Source organism: Hemitrygon akajei, unplaced genomic scaffold (assembly GCF_048418815.1).
Source record: "Hemitrygon akajei unplaced genomic scaffold, sHemAka1.3 Scf000060, whole genome shotgun sequence".
NCBI classification, from domain to species: domain Eukaryota; kingdom Metazoa; phylum Chordata; class Chondrichthyes; order Myliobatiformes; family Dasyatidae; genus Hemitrygon; species Hemitrygon akajei.
This window is the reverse complement of record NW_027331946.1, coordinates 1,753,167-1,766,820: the sequence shown is the minus strand read 5'-3', so window position 1 is coordinate 1,766,820 and position 13,654 is coordinate 1,753,167. Positions and strand designations below refer to the sequence as shown.

General features: G+C 44.8%; 1 non-coding gene across 1 annotated transcript; it reads right to left on the bottom strand.

The window, feature by feature from the left end:
* Positions 1-2,349: 2,349 nt before the first annotated feature.
* Positions 2,350-2,433, bottom strand: trnap-ugg (transfer RNA proline (anticodon UGG)). Its single transcript is given in 2 exon segments — positions 2,350-2,385; positions 2,398-2,433. It is a non-coding gene; the product is annotated as a tRNA-Pro (tRNA).
* Between the last annotated feature and the right edge of the window lie 11,221 nt (positions 2,434-13,654).

Here is a 13,654-nt window from a genome sequence, read left to right as displayed (position 1 = left end):
TCCGCAGTGGTGGTGAGGCGTGTGCCCGTGATTGAAATGGCTGAGACTACGGCACTGAGCAGCCTCCTTCTATCCTCTCCAATGGATCCCCGCCCCACTCCAGGCAGGGAAGCAACCACTCAGAACGCGCCCCATTAGCGTCCATAGAAATTAATTGAATCCATTGCCTACACTAAATCTCGTCAATGACCATTAATCGCGTCTGTTCCGTAACTACGTCAACGTCTTGGGACCAGGATGGATCCTCTGGGATGTTGACGCACCGGACCCTGAAGATGTTCAACCTTGTGAACCCTCAGTAAGTTTGGGGATTTGTTCTCCTGACGTATTTTTCCTGCAGTACACAATCAATTCCTTTGTTTTACTGACATTGATTGCAACATTGTTGCTGTGACTCCACCTAACCAGCATATCTATCTGATGCGTGTACGCCTACTGGCTCCAATAGACACGAGGTTTCCGGCAGAATGAACGAAGACCATGTGTTCCTTCAGGTTCCGAGTGCAGTATGGTTAGCAGGGAAAGTCACTGCCACCTCGATGCTTCACCGGTCCCAGCCATTGCTCAGCAGTCCAATCAAATCATTGACTGTTCCTCCGGATTACCCGGTGTGAGTGACTGTGAGTAATGTGTCCATGGTCGTTGCTGAAAAGGCTCACTATCTACAGAATGGAGCAACGAGCGGCATCACGGGAAATGACACGATTCATAAAGATTTTGCACATTTTCTTGCAAACACAACCTAGACTGAGATTGCCACTCCCACGTGAATTGTGGCTGACGGTGTCCTCTATTTATGTTGTCAGATCTTCCTGGTATCCGTCTCAGAGTTTGTGTGTAACCCCCTGGGTCGCCTCAGGCTCGCTCAGCTCGGTCTCGTCTAGGGGGTGCAGCCTTCGGCCCCACAAAACTGGGTAATCAGCTGCTGTGGATACTGTGTGATGACCCCGCCTCGCCCAAAAACAGACAGTACACCATATGCGATTAAATGAGTACAATTTATAAAGGTTACTATAACTAAATGATTAATAACGATACAGTATATATTAAGGAAAAACAATAAAGAAAAGGGGCCAAACTTATCAAAGTCCAAACCACTTCGTGCACAACCGTTGGAGCTCAATTACTGAAGTCTTCTGGCCACCATTCGATCCCCTCCGAACTCCTCGACTCGCAGCGCAGGACCACCCGAAGTGGTCAACCAAGCACATCTAGCTTTATCTCCTCTCCTCGGAGTACATCCTGGCCTTGGACCCCCGCTTGGGGTTCGTTCCTCGCCCAGCTTACAGCATCGCGTCCTCTCTCTCTCAACCCCTCGCGCCGATCTCCCCAAAAGCCCACCAACAATAGCATACAGACTCAGAAGAAAGAACAACATTAATCCCAATTGGTTTACAAAGGAATACAATTCTCGTTATCAGTAAATTTTAAACCAAGCAAGCTTCCAGCACTCTCTCGCAACAAAGAAGCATTCCTGCTTTTAACAAAACAAAGAAGCCATTTTGATTACATACACAGTAACAAAGGAAAAAGAAGAAACCCCCTTTACATGTGTATAATTCATGATAACATCCGTAGCCTCCAAACGGAACACAATCTTGTCGGGGTTTGGCGGCTTGTGTGCCTCCGTAACCCGGAGAGCGAAGCTGGCTGGAGTTAGGAGTTAATGCTTTGGCACTTGGTCGGAACACTCACGCCAAATAGGGTAGAGGACAGACTAAGAGTGGTCTATCGGTCCTCTAACTTTGAAGGTTTAGCTCAGGGCTAACAACCCTGACCGATCAAAGAAAACTTTACGCAAACGACATTTTCTGTCCGCACCAGTTCCAATTCCATAACATTTCGAGCCACTTGTGTCCTGGTAAGAAAGAAGGAAGAGTTAGGCAATGTAACTTCACTTGCCAGTTTCTTGTTCTTCCACATGAATGCCTACAGCGCTCATCAACATACAGACCCATCGTTTTCCATAGACTTGCTGTGCTCTTTACATTTTTACATGTATTTCCATAATAGAGTGTAACAGCAACACAATCTCCCAACTCCTATAGTAATGCCCTGAGCACGGGTCAGCGTGTCATACACCTTTCTTATCTCTCTGCATATGGCACAGTTTTCAGCAAACTATGCACTCTACAACTCTGTCTCCCCGTTGAGTTGCATTCCTCGGTGCTCTCCCATTCATAGAATAAATACTCCGCTTGTTTGACATTCAAAACTGTGTCACTTCAAACTTTTCTGCATTGAAATCTATTTGCAATTCCTTCTTCAGTGTTTTTCTTTAATAAAACGAATTATCTCGTGGGTCGATGCAAAAGTCGTTAAGCAAATCGTTGATTATGTCCAATAACGGGGCTCGTCCAGGATTTGAACCCGGGACCTCTCGCATATGCTTTCTCACCCAAAGCAAGAATCATACCACTAGACCAACGAGCCCGCATTTGTAGATTCCGTCGCGACTGGATTCCGAAGCAATTTAAAGTTAATTGTTGGAAACCCATTGTCCTTTCCGTGGTTCAGACGAGGACGTGATGTCGAAATATGTTGGGCCCGTATTCCTTTGGGATTAAGAGAATAATCGTTACTTGATACAGTTAAAACAACATAACAGACTATGATAACGGAGGGAGGTTTCCCAGCCAACAAGGACAATGGGAATCAATGGGGTTTGGTTTTGCTTCAATAAATAAAATGTGGGTAGTAAGGGTTCGTCGCCAAGCTTGCTGCAGTGGGAATGGCGTGCAAGTCGAGATAACGTGCAGCGACTGCTGGTGACCGGGGTGGCAGACGAGTGAGCATGTCATGAGGAGGGTCATGTTGAAATATTTCTAAACGAACGGAAGAACGGGGTGCTGATCAATGTGCGAGGGCCCCGACACTGGGGTCAAAAACAGATCGAAGCGGGATAGCGAAGAGCGCAGCATTGCCCGGACCGAAGAAGAGAGTAGTCACAAACGCTGACAAACAGATCGGGAATCAATAAGAACATTCATTCTGAAGTAGCTTTATAGCTGCTACTTCCCCTTCATCTAAATCTCAACTTCCAACGTCCAATTTTCGTATTCTTTTTTCTTCGATTCCCCGGATATCACGTCACAGGGCTTCTCTGAACCCTCTCCAATGTCAGTATATCCTTTCCAAAAGAAGGAGCCCAAAACTGCATACAATACTTTAAGTGTGGTCTCACGAGGGGCTTATAGAGCCTCAACATCACACCCCTGCTCTTATATACTAGACCTCTAAAAATAAATGCCAACATAGCATGCTTCTTCTTCACCACGGACTCAACATGGAGGTTAACCTTTAGGGTATCTTGCACAAGGACTCCCAAGTCCCTTTGTATCTCTGCATTTTTAATTTTTCCCCATCTAAATAATTGTCTGCTCGTTTACATCTGCCGTCAAATTGCATGACTACTCACTTTCAAACATTGTATTTCATTTGCCACTTCATTGCCCATTCCCCTAAACTATCCATGTCTCTCTGCAGGCTCTCTGCTTCATCAGTTCTACGGGCTTCTCCACCTCTCTTTGCATCATCGGCAAATTTATCCAAAAATCCATTAATCCCATAGTCCAAATCATTGTCATACATCGTAAAAGGCAGCGGTCCCAACACCAAACTCTGTGAAACACCGCTGGTGCCCGCCAGACAACCAGAATAGGATCCTTTTACTCTCTCTGTTTTCTGACGATCAGCTAGGATCTCCCCTGTAATCCCGTGGGCTCTTATCTTGCTAAGCAGCCTCATGAGCGGCAACTTGTCAAAGGCCTTCTGAAAATCCATGTACACCAGGTCAACTGCATACCCTTTGTTTACCCAGCTTGTAATTTCCTCAAATATTTGCAGTAGGTTAGTCAACCAGGATTTTCCTTTCAGTAAAAACCATGCTGTCTTTGGCCCATCCTGTCATTTTCCTCCAGGTACTCCGTAGCCTCAGCCTTATCAATCGATTCCAACAACTTTCCAACCATTGATGTCTGGCTAGCAGGTCTATAGTTCCCTTTCTGCTTCCTCCCACTCTTCCTAAATAGCGGAGTAACATTTGCAATTTTCCAGTCATCTGGTACAATGCCAGAATCGATCGATTCATGAAAGATCATTGTTAATCTCTCCAGCTACTTCCCTCAGAACCGGAAGGTGCATTCCATCAGGTCCAGGAGATTTATGGGACCTCAGACCATTCAGCTTCCCGTGCACCTTCTCAGTCGTAATTTCCACTGCACATAATTCACTTCCCTAACACTTTTGAATGTCCGGTATATTGCAGATGTTTTCCACTTTGAAGACTGATGCAAAATACGCATTCAGTTCCTCTGCTATTTCTGCGTCTCTGATTACAATACCTCCAGCGTCATTTTCAACTTGTCCTATATTCACCCTCAACACCCTTTTACCATTTACATACATAAAAAAAGCTTTTATTATCTTCTTTGATTACTACTCACCGGTTTCCTTTCATAATTCATCTTTTCCTTCCTAATCACCCACTTATCCAGCTCCCGCAGCCTCGCGGTGACTAACTCCCGGTAGCTCCTCTCTATCTCCTGCTCACTCCCACTAATGAGCTGTTGGTCATCGATCGGCAGCTCCAGATCACTAACACGGTCTCTCAGGAGCTGCATCTCGGTGACCTGGCGGAGAATTGGCCATATATGAGGCTGGAGGATTCACAGGATTCCCACATCCGACACACAGAGCAAAATACAAACCCTACTGGCAAGCTTCCTGTTTCTCAAGAAATCACGCCTGGGTATACCTGTACCCTCTGCACGCTCCGCCCCTGGCACGCCTTCTGTGACGTCTGTCCCATACTCCTCCTGCGGTGCTCCACCCTAGGCATTCCCAAAATCCTTTGCTCCCGCCAGTTTCAAAGGCTCACTATTATGGACACGTGTACTTCTCCACCATCTGATTCTAAAATGGACATTAAACCCATGAAACTACCTCGGTTTTTAAATATATATATATATATTATTTCTGTTTTTGCACTTTTTAAATCTATTCAATGTGCATGTACTGTAATTAATTATTTATTTCTTGATTTTAAAAAAAAATCTTTTTCGTCTATATTATGTATTGCATTGAACTGCTACATCTACGTTAAAAAATTTCATGACACATGCCAGTGTTAATAAACCGGACTCTGATTCTGATATTGAAAGGAATTTAGGTTCTGCGGTGTTTGTATTTGAAGTCCCCACTTCTCTCACCACTTACGAAATTGCCTAATCATCAGTGATCTTTATCTGAGTTATTCACTGCTGACTATTTTCAGATGAAAACTGGAAATAACATCTTGTCCCGGGTATCTCTGTGACTATATTAGGGATTCCAGAAGCGCCTTGCAATCTCAGTATGAACGGAAGTTTGCAAATCCGATGTTCGTGTTGTGGAGGTGAGAATGCCAATCCGGAATATAGGGTGCAGTGGCTCAGGGATTGTTTTGCTTCAACCTGGCCGCAGGGGACGCCGAGGACAGATCTCGCGGGATTTGCATGTGACAGATGGCCACATCTGCGCCAGGAGCACCGAGATGCAGCTGTTGACAGACCGTGTTAGAGGTCTGGAACTGCGGCTCGAGGATCTACAGTTTATCAGGGAGAGTGAACAGCAGATCGAGAGGAGATACAGGGGGCGAGTCACCCCGGAGCTGCAGGAGTTATGTCAGCGGGTGACTTTCAGGGAAGTTCAGACTGAAGAGAGCACCCCTGTGACCCGGCACCGCCATTTCAAGGCCCCGCAGATCGGTAAAGGAAGAGGTGTTTTGCCAATTGTTTCACCTTTATCTGTCTTTTCCAGCTACAGTTCCTCTGGCCTCACTCCCGTGCCTTGTATATGCTGAATTTCAAGCGTGGCCGTTATCAGGTTTTATCGAATGTCGGTTAATAACAGCCGAAACGTGTTAGTTATTGGTTGAAGCAAGTTAATTATATAACAACAGTAAAGTGTACATTTACAGAGTAGGTAAATTGCATGTAAACAAATAGATGCAAGTTCATAACGTGGGAGATTGTGTGGGGAAGATTTAATCTGGTCGGATTTATATTCCATACCTCTAGAGATGAATGACAACGTTGCATTCGCCTTCTTCACCACCGACTCAGCCTGAACGCTAACCTTTAGGACTGCTCAAGGACTCCCAAGTTCATTTGCATCTCTGCATTTTAAATCATCTCGGAGTTGTCACACGCTGACGGGTTGTATTGGAAGCGGCGGATCTGCTGATCGTTGTCCCGGACCAGATATTGAGCAGGATTCCGAATACTTACATGTCAATCGAAATGTTCCTCTGGTCTGAGTGTACACCGGTGTTTACAATCCACACTGTTCCCCTTTGTTCGGTCTGGTATACAGTCACCTTCACTTTTGATCGATCTGTGGCCATTTGTTACATTAAAAAAAACAATTACACAACGAAAATCGCGGCGATGATTCTGGGGACAGTGACTATGATCAGCTGGTTAAGGACCATTTACTGGTATTTTCTGTTTTCACAGTATTATACAATGATAATTGCTCCATTTAGTTACAGAGGGAAATAATCGATTTAATCTGACCACCTAGCGGCTGCTGGATAATTTATGGAATTAGGACTGACGACGTAAGCAAATCGCTAAAGTATTGACAGCACGGCCACGTTGTCCAAACTGACCTGCAATTTACATATTACAGGGCAGATGCAACAATGACTTCAAAACATGTTTTCCAATGGAACCCTACAACTTAAAACCAGCATTTCAAAGTGTTCAGAGCAGCTTTTGCTTCTCATTAAAAGAATCAGCCTTCCAAAACGCCAATTCCAAATTCCCATTTCAAGTACACAACATTTTATCCTAATGCCAATTTACCTCTGAATCGTGGTTTTATTGTATAGCCATATAACCATATAAAAATTACATTACGAAAACAGGCATTCTTCGGCCTTCTAGTCCGTGCCGAACGCTTACTCTCACCTAGTCCCACCGACATGCACTCAGCCCATAACCCTCCATTCCTTTCCTGTCCATATTCCTATCCAATTTGACTTTAAATGACAATACCGAACCTGCCTCTACCACTTCTACTGGAAGCTCGTTCCATACAGCTACCATTCTCTCAGTAAAAAAAGTCCCCCCCCCCCCGTGTCACCTTTAAACTTTTGTCCCATAATTCTCAACTCATATCCTCTTGGTTGAATATCCCCTACTCTCAATGGAAAAAAAGCCTATCCACATCAACTCTATCTATCCCCCTCATTATTTTAAATACCTCTATCATGTTCCCTCTCAACCTTCTACGCTCCAAAAAAAAAAAAAGACCTACCTTGTTCAACCTTTCTCTGCAACTTAGGTGCTGAAACATAGACAACATTCTAGTAAATCTTCTCTGTACACTCTTTATTTTATTGACATTTTCCCTATAATTCGGTGACCAGAACTGTACACAATGCTCCAAATGACTTACCAATGACTTGTGCAATTTTAACATTAAATCCCAACTCCTATACTCAATGCAATGATTTATAAAGGCCAGCATACCAAAAGCTTTCTTCACCACCCTATCCACATGAGATTCCACCTTCAGGGAACTATGCACCATTATTCCTAGATCACACTGTTCTACTGCATTCTTCAGTGCCCTACCATTTACCGAGTATGTCCAATTTTGATTAGTCCTACCAAAATGTCGCACCTCAAACTTATCAGCATTAAACTCCATCTACCATCTTACAGCCCACTCTTCTATCTGGCCTAAATCTCTCTGCAAGCTTCGAAAACCTTTTTCATTCTCCACAACGCCACCTATCTTAGTATCATCTGCATATTTACTAATCCAACTTACCACCCCATCATCTAGTTCATTAATGTATGTGACAAACAACATTGGACCCAGTACCGATCCCTGAGTCACACACTAGTCACCGGCCTCCAACCTGACTGTTGAATCCATTTTACTACTCTAATATTAATACCTAACGATTGAACCTTCCTAACTAACCTTCCGTGTGGAACCTTGTCAAATGCTTTGTGATTAATTCATCTTGATGCACAGAGGTATCAGTTCTGTCTCTTTGCTGTCCACTTGAACTAGAACACCTATCAGTCAAATGCAATCCATTTCATCAGCTGAGGGAGTTTTTTTCCCTGTCACAGGGAACGACACTCTGCATAAAGGGTTTGCACATTTCACTGCAAACTCAGGATGGGCTGAGACTATCACTTTCACGTGAATGGTTTCAGCTAGTCATGTTGTCAGATATTCCTGGTATTCGTCTGAGGGTTGGCTTATAATTAGTGATCACATCCGTAGCCTCCGAATGGAACGCAACCTAGTCGCGGTGTGAAGGCTTGCGTGGCTCAGTAACCTGGAGAGCGAAGCTGGCTGGAGTTAGGAGTTAATGCTTTGGCTCTTGGTAGGGTCACTCATGCCAAACAAGTCAAATGGTGGAGGGCAGACTGAGAGTGTTCACCGGTCCTACAATTTCGAGGGTTCAGCTCAGAGATAACAAACCGAACTGGTCAAAGAAAACTTCAGTGAAACGAAAATGAAGAGTCCGTCTACATATGTATCCGTCGGTTTTTCTGAACCGCTACCCGGGACTTGGCAGGCCGAGCGGAAGCTACTGACACGATGAATGAATCCCTGAACGTCGCCGACTGACAGGGGTGGAGGATCTTCATCGCTGCCCCGAAAAGCCAGCGGCGAGACTGGCAGTAAGTTATGAAATCAGTCAGCTCCGCCCTGGGGACAGGCCTCCGTTGTATCCAGAACATCTTCATGTAGCGGTGCCTCAGGAAGGCGGCGACCGTCATTAAGGACCTCATCACCCAGGGCATTCCTCTTCTCAGTGTTACCGTCGGGAAGGAGGTGCAGAAGCCTAAAGCCACACACTCAGCGATTCAGGAACCAATTCTTCCCCTCTGTCATCCAATGTCTAAATGGATATTGAACCTATGAACACTGCATCACTCTTTTATCTGTTTTGCTCTATTTTTAATTTAACAATTTAATATACATATGTTATTGTAATTGAATGTTTGATTGATTTTTACTTCTATATTTATCATGTATTGATTGTACTGCTGCCGCTAATTTAACAGATTTCTCGACATACGTCCCAAATATGAAACCCGAATCTGATTCTGATTCTGAAGTAAGTCACATCCGTAAGATGTTGGTGTAGATCAGAACTGGGAATCTCAATCCGGATCAGCAGAAAATGAATTCATTGGTAAAATTCCAGTTCTCGAAATCCCAAGCGTTTGGCACAACAATGTGACTGGAGTGAGCAGTTTCGCTTGTCACCTAATTTCTGCCCGCACCGAATCGAAACCCTATGAAATGTATAGGCCGATATTGTATGCAAGTTAGAGGCCCTTGCGTCCTGGTCGGAAAAAGGGAAGTGGTTAAACTATATAAATTCACTTGCCGGTTTCTTATTCTTCCACATTAATGTCCACAGCGCTCATCAACATGCAGACCCATCGTTTTCCAAAGACTGCTGCGCTGTTTCTATTTTACACGTATTTCCACAACAGAGTGCAACAGCAACACAGTCTCCCAACTCCTACACTGACCTCCTAAGGCCAGCGTGCCGAACACCTTTCCCACAGTCTCTCTGCACATGAGACGGGTTTCAGCAAACTATGTCCTTCTCCGACTCTCTCTCCCTGCTGATTTCACTCCCCGGTGCTCTATCATTCATAGAATAAATACGCAGCTGGTTTGACATTCCAAAATGTGACACCTCAAACTTACCTGCCCTGAAAACTATTTCCAATTCCTTCTTCAGTGTTTCTGTTTGATATAGCTAATGTTATTCGTGCGTCAATGCAAAAATCGCGAAGCAAATCACTGATAATGTCTAGTAACGGGGCTAGTCCGGGATTTGAACCCGAGACCTCTCGCACATGCTTTTTCACCCGAAGCGAGAATCATACCACTGGACCAACGAGCCTGCATTCGCAGATTGCGTCGCAATTGAACTGCGAAGCTATTCAAAGTTAATTGGTGTAAAACCCATTGTCCTCTCCGTTGTTGAGAGGAGAGCCCGATGACAAAGTATGTTGGGCCCGTATTCCTTTGAGATTGCAAGAGTATTCGTTACTTGATTCAGTCAAAATAAGAATATAACGGACCCTGATGTAGAGCAGATCAGAATGCGTTTGCCAATGGAAAGGACCCAAACAAGGGACGCTTGTTTAAAACTCAGCTCACAGCATACTTTTCTTGCATTGGGTGATGCCTCTGAGCAATTCCCTGCCCCGCCGGCTGCTGGACGGTGAATAATTGGCATGATTTCAGGCGGGTGTACAGAAGCATTTGTTTCATGAACAGCGGAGACGTTTGATAAAAGGCGCACAATAAGAACTTTCTTCAGGACGAATTGTCGCACGTCGATGCTGTCTGGACTGCTGAGTTCCTCCAGCCTGTTGGAATGCAGAACATTGAATAACCGGCGAGGTGATGTTGTGGTTAAAGCGATGTACTGGTCACCTAATCTGTTTTGCGAAAGTGCATCCGAATCCCGTCCTTGACCTTGCCGGTTTGTTTTATGGGACCATCTGCTGCGCTTTCACATAAACCGCTGCAAAGTTATCATTCAAGTTCAGCTTCAAATTTACTGATATTAAACCGTAAACAGGCAAACGTCCAGACGAACGTGTTTCTGGGTCTAAGCAGCAAAACCCAAAACCTACATCACATACAACACATAACATTATATTAACACAATAATTTTACCAGATAGTAAATATATATTCGGGAGATATACTGTACAAGTTGACATTAAGTGCATATCCAGTACAACATATAGTTAAACATATGTGAATAATGCTACAGACGTTGCCACAAATAATGTTTAGTGGATGACAACTAGCTGTTTAGAAGTCTCACAGGGCGAAGAAGATGATACCCAGCCGAACAAACCTTGCTCCTAGCCCGTGGTACGTTCTGCCTGACGGTATGATGTCGGAGACATCGTGGAACAGTAGGACGAATGCGAGTTGCCTTTGTTATTGACGGAGAGCCCCTGACGATTTCCTCAGCCGTTCTCACAATCCGTTACAAAATCCGGGACAAAACTGATCAGCCTTTTCCCTCCCTTTCAAAACAAGTGTCCGACTGGGTGCGGTCCGTTTCTCTGGATCTTCTTCTCTTGACTTTGATCGAAGAAGAAGAGTAAGCTGCCGTCCTATCCCGCACTCATGGTGAGATTTATTGACCCGTCGTGGGCAATTTCCGGATTTCTGCCATTCATAGGATAGCAATGGACATTTTGATGCAGTTTTTTCTTACATGCGTGAGCAGGCTTCCTCCTGTTTAACAAGCATCGAGAGCAAGCATGCCGTCAGACATTGAAAGCTACCGAATGCAGACAGGACCAGACAGGGTGGATGTGGAGAGGAGTTCCCTATGGTGGGGATTTCTAGAAGTAGCGGGCAAGCCTCAGAATTGAGGGGGCGATCTTCTAGAACAGCAGTAAGGAGGATATATTTCATTAGCCAGAGAGTAGTGATTGTCACACACCTCGTTGGAGGCCAGGTCTGTGGGTATTTTTAAAGCACAAGTTGAGAGATTCCTGATTGGTCAGGGTATTAAATAATATGGCGAGAAGACAGGTGTATGGGGTTGAGAGGGATCCAGAATTAGCCAGAATCGAATGGTAGAGCACATTCGATGGGCTGAATGGCCTAATTCTCCTCCTATGTCCTATAGCAGGCGTGGGCACTTTATTGGCTCCTCTATTACAGGAGCACACAAACAGCATATTCTTTTTGATGTGTTTTATTGCCACTCAAACGGAACAGGCGACGAACAGTAGAGCATCGGTCTGTGATGACAAAGTCCACGGAGCCAAGCAATGGACAAGATCAACAATAACAATCATGAAACCGAGAGGCGATCCTCAGGGTGTTTCACAACAACATTCGCTGACAGCTCGCATCGTCATTTCTTCATCTTGGAGATTTTGTAATTTCCTGTCAAGTTATCCATGCCTCATCACAATTGGGATTGTAATCGAATGACATCATGTTTATTTTTATCCCAGCGGTTGTAAGACAGTCAGCTTTGTGTAGTATTGAATATTCAGTGTGCTGGAGCGAGTATAAATGAATGACCGTGGAGATTCATCAGCTCAGAGTTTCTTCAGTGAGATCGCGGGCAGCTGGAAGACAGGCTGAATCTCACACAGCATGCTTGAAACGTTTTACCGAGTGAGAAATACATATTACTTGATCATCGCCGTTATCGGAGTTCCTGGTAAGAATATCTGCGAACTATCATTTGCAGTCCTATGTGCGCGGTCTGTAGTCTCGTTCAGTTACCGACAGCGTTGTGACGCCGCTGTATCGGTGCAATCATTGTGTCAAAACTCTGTGCTTTTTTCAGAAGCTCCTTTGCAGATTAATCCGCGGTGTCAGCTGAAAATGAACCGACTGTTGACACAGATGTGGAGAGGAAGTTCGGTGAGATGGACTCATTTTGTGGATTCAGAGCAGGCAGTTTTGATTTATCAAACGCAAAGTACACTGCAGATGCTGTGGTCAAATCAATACGGACAAAAAAGCTGGATGAACTCAGCAGGTCGGGCAGCATCCGTTGTCTGCTTCTTTCAACGGATGCTGCCCCACCTGTTGAGTTCATCCAGCCTTTCCGTACATCTAGTTTTGATTTATCAATGCAAAGCCGCTGTCGAAGTAAACTCCCGTCATTCACTGCGCCCGGCACCTTTACCGGTTACTTGGTTTTATCCGTCTCAACGGTGATACATGTTTGAAATTCAAATTTAAAGGTATTGCGCGGTGTTTTCAGAAACTGCTGCGAGCTCGAAGGGAAAGCGGGCAGCGAAACCCCAGTGACATTCAGCGGAGAACCGTAGACATCACTTCCGAGTGAGAATCCGTAAAAAACATCGGGAGTTTTCAAAATTCATATCGGGTGTGTGTGCGTTTTAGTGTACCGGGAATTGTTTCCACGCTCTGTTATCCGTCAAGTGAAGCAAGAAGAAAGAGTCAACCCGGCAGTGTCCGTGACAGGTCAGACCGGGTAAAGGCGATACTCCGCTCTCGAAAAAAAAGCACGGAAGCATTTAGCAAAATGCTGCAGGGATTCGGAGCAACCCCTAAAAGTGACAAATGTTTTAAAGTATCTACGTTGACTTCCCTTTGAAAATTAGATGGTTTAATCACTAACGTTCAAAATATCTCAAAGTTCAGCGGGCCAGGCAAAATCTTTAAAAGCGAACACTGAAACTTTCTGTTAAGATCCATTGACACGGTGTGAAGGAGCCACGAAGAGAAGTTGTTGCAGAATGCAAACAAAGCGAGAATAAGACATGAAAATGCGGGAAATAAAATTGCTTTCAACAACGAACTTTGGAAGTGGACAGAGACGGAGGGAGCACGCCTTCGAACTATATGGAGTTTGCCAGAACATAAGTGACGGGAACTCGGTAAGCAGCATCGCCTAGACAGTTGCCGAGGTATCCAGGCCTCACAAACTAGTCGAGAACCTTCTGGTGTGAAATTTATATTGATTTTTCCATAGCGCCCTTGGCCATCAGTTGGCAATACCTCCTTCTGTAACAGCGTTTCTCTTCCAGTCCCGCGTTCTATTCCCGTTCACCCAGCATTCACGCGCTTCAGGCATCGGTCACTCCCGCTTTACACTT